This window comes from Mandrillus leucophaeus, unplaced genomic scaffold, assembly GCF_000951045.1.
Source record: "Mandrillus leucophaeus isolate KB7577 unplaced genomic scaffold, Mleu.le_1.0 Scaffold202, whole genome shotgun sequence".
In the NCBI taxonomy this organism is placed as follows: Eukaryota; Metazoa; Chordata; class Mammalia; order Primates; family Cercopithecidae; genus Mandrillus; species Mandrillus leucophaeus.
The window spans coordinates 2,280,593-2,283,504 of NW_012102055.1; the positions used below are offsets into that span (position 1 = coordinate 2,280,593).

A 2,912-nucleotide genomic window follows, 5' to 3' on the forward strand; every position below is an offset into this window, starting at 1 on the left:
GGCTGGTTTCAAACTCCTGGCTTCCTCCTCCCGCCTCAGCCTCCCAAAATGCTGGAATTACAGGCATGAGCCACTGCACCCAGCCCTTCTTGCACTAATATCAGTACCCTCTACAATTAACCCATAAGGAGGCCCACCCCAAAGGCAGTCTGAAGACAAACCTAGAAAATAAAACAAAACCTAGGCCAGGTGGCTCACACCTGTAGGTAAAATAAAATGAAACCTAGGCCAGGTGGCTCACACCTGTAATCCTAGAACTTTGGGAGGCTGAGGCCAGCAGACCACTTGAGGTCAGGAGTTTGAGATCAGCCTGGTCAACCTAGTGAAACCCCGTCTCTACCAAAGATACAAAAATTAGCCAGGTGTGGTGGCACACGCCATAATCTCAGCTACTTGGGAGGCTGAGGTAGGAGAATCACTTGAACCTGGGAGGTGGAGGCTGCAGTGAGCCAAGACCACACCACTGCACTCCAGTCTGGGCAACAGAGCGAGACCCTGTCTAAAAGGAAAAAACAAAAACAAAAACTGCTATCCATGGAATAATAATTCAAATAAAGTACATTCTTCAGACTTTAATGAATTAGCATAAATCCAATAGCCAAAAAATAAGGAAAAAGAAGAGCATACTGAATAGATAAGATGCTACTTTTATTGAAATACTGAGTGGGAGAAAAGTTTCCTTGTTCTCACTCAGTCACTACGGTGCTTTGATTTTCTGCCGAGCTTGGATCGGCAGAGTTACATTTATGTTTTGGTAGCTAAGGGGTGTGTGTGTGCATTTGTGTACACGTAAAATAATGTCAGAGAAATACATTAATCAGAGCAAGTAAAAATTAAGGCAGGAAAATAGAAAGAGATAGTTTTATATTCAGTGTAAGAGCTTGTGATGATACGTAAAGACCCATAAATGCTCAGTTGTGTGCCACATAACAGTACTGCACTCAACAATGGACTGCATATAGGATGGTGGTCCCGTAAGAGTATAATGGAGCTGGACAATTCCTGTCGCCTAGTGACAACCGCAACCATCCTAGGGCCATGGAGCCACACGTTCACTCACATGTCTGTGGGGACGCCGGCGTAAACAGACTGTGCTGCCAGTTGCATAAAAAAACTTCTAGCACATGCAATTATGTACAACACATAATACTTGACGATGATAATAAACAACTAAGTTACTGGTTTATGTATTTACAATACTACCCTTTTTCTCATTATTTTGGCGCGTAGTCCTACTTATAACGAGATGTTTCTGGTAAGACAGTGACGCCACATTACCCCAGTCACAGCCTCCTGCAGCTCACATTTCCCACATCTCTTGATTGCAATATTTTCTTTTGTGCTTAAGTGTTATTACAAGAGTTAAGAAGCTTTAAAAAATGTTAAAAGTTTATAAAATAGAGACCGAGGTAGTCATGACTCTTTTCCAATCTCATTCTTGAGTAGGAAAGAATTTGACACGCATGGTCCTCAAAAACAAAACAAACAAAACCACACTTCTACCTAGCGCTGCCCTTCTGGACTCAGTGTGCACTGGAGCCGCCTGAGGGTGTAAAGAGCCTGGCTCAGCAGGTTTGGGGAGCTGGAGACTCCGCCTTGCTCACCAGCGCCCACATGATGTTGATGCTGCCGGGCCACGGGCCGCACTTTGAGTCACGAGGGGTGAGACATGCATCTATATTCAACTTCAGGTATGTCCACAACAGGCATTTCCTACATCCAGACCTAAATGTACCTACTGGACACCTGGAAGATGATCATTGCCGTCAAAACCCAATTACTCACTTTATACACTTTATGCCCTTGGATCATGAAATTCCTTAAGTCAAAATGTAGCTTTCAAAGGTGTTTGGCAAGATGGCTGGATGCGGTGGCTCACACCTGTAATCCCAGCACTTTGGGAGGCCAAGGCGGGCAGATCACTTGAGGTCAGGAGTTCAAGACCAGCCTGGTCAACATGGTGAAACCCCATCTCTACTAAAACTACAAAAATTAGCCAGGCGTGGTGGCCAGTGCCTGTAATCCCAGCTACTTGGGAGGCTGAGGTACGAGAATCGCCTGAACCCGGGAGGCGGAGGTTGCAGTGAGCCAAGATCGTGCCACTGCACTGCACTCCAGACTGGGTGACAGAACAAGACTCTGTCTAAAAAAAAAAGAAAAGAAAAAAAAAAGCAGGTGTTCAGCCATAGATCTGTTGCATCAGGAGGGAGGAGGAAGGGAAGAAAAGGTACACGTGCTAAGCACTTTGGGGAGATGTCTGTCCAGTCCACGTTATCCCTGCGTCTGATGTCAGCCCCACCCATCCACAGGTAGGGTAGCAACAAAGTGACCCCACTCTCCTGTGCCGAGTTACAGGACCAGGGGTGGGCCTGACCCAGGCTGGCCTGTCACACGCCTTCTCTCCCAGGAATCTGGAAAGGGGTCTCAGAAATCGCAGAGTTTGGTGGCAGGTTCCAGACTGCAGGGACACATGAACAGGTCTGAGGCTGCCGCTCTGGAATGGCGAGCTTTCATATGCATGGCAAAGTTAAGAAAGGTAATTATTTGGAGAGGAAGAGAAATGAAGCCAAAAGGCAAAGACAAACAGAAATTAGGCAGCCGTGGCAAGAGAAGGAAGAGGAGGAAAAGGAGACAGATAGCAGCAGCCTCAGCTCCCAGCTCCTGGTTCCTAATTCCTGATGCACACCTCCTCTCAGATTTCATGCCCTGCCTTTTATACCCTGCTCCTTCGAAAAAAAAAAAGTACCTTTCCAGTGCAGAAACCTGGCAGACAGCACCTTAACCAAGAGATCAGGTTGGTATGAGGACCATCCACAAGATGAAATACTCAGGACACAGCGTCACTCCATGGGGGTCTTGCCAAGAATGCAGAACCTCCATCTAATCCTGAGAAAACATCAGTGAAACCCAAA

General features: G+C 46.5%; 1 protein-coding gene across 4 annotated transcripts in view; it reads right to left on the reverse strand.

Annotated features, from left to right (window-relative positions):
• Positions 1 to 2,912, reverse strand: part of BFSP1 (beaded filament structural protein 1, filensin) — a 95,398-nt gene that overhangs the window by 5,352 nt on the left and 87,134 nt on the right. The window lies entirely within an intron of this gene.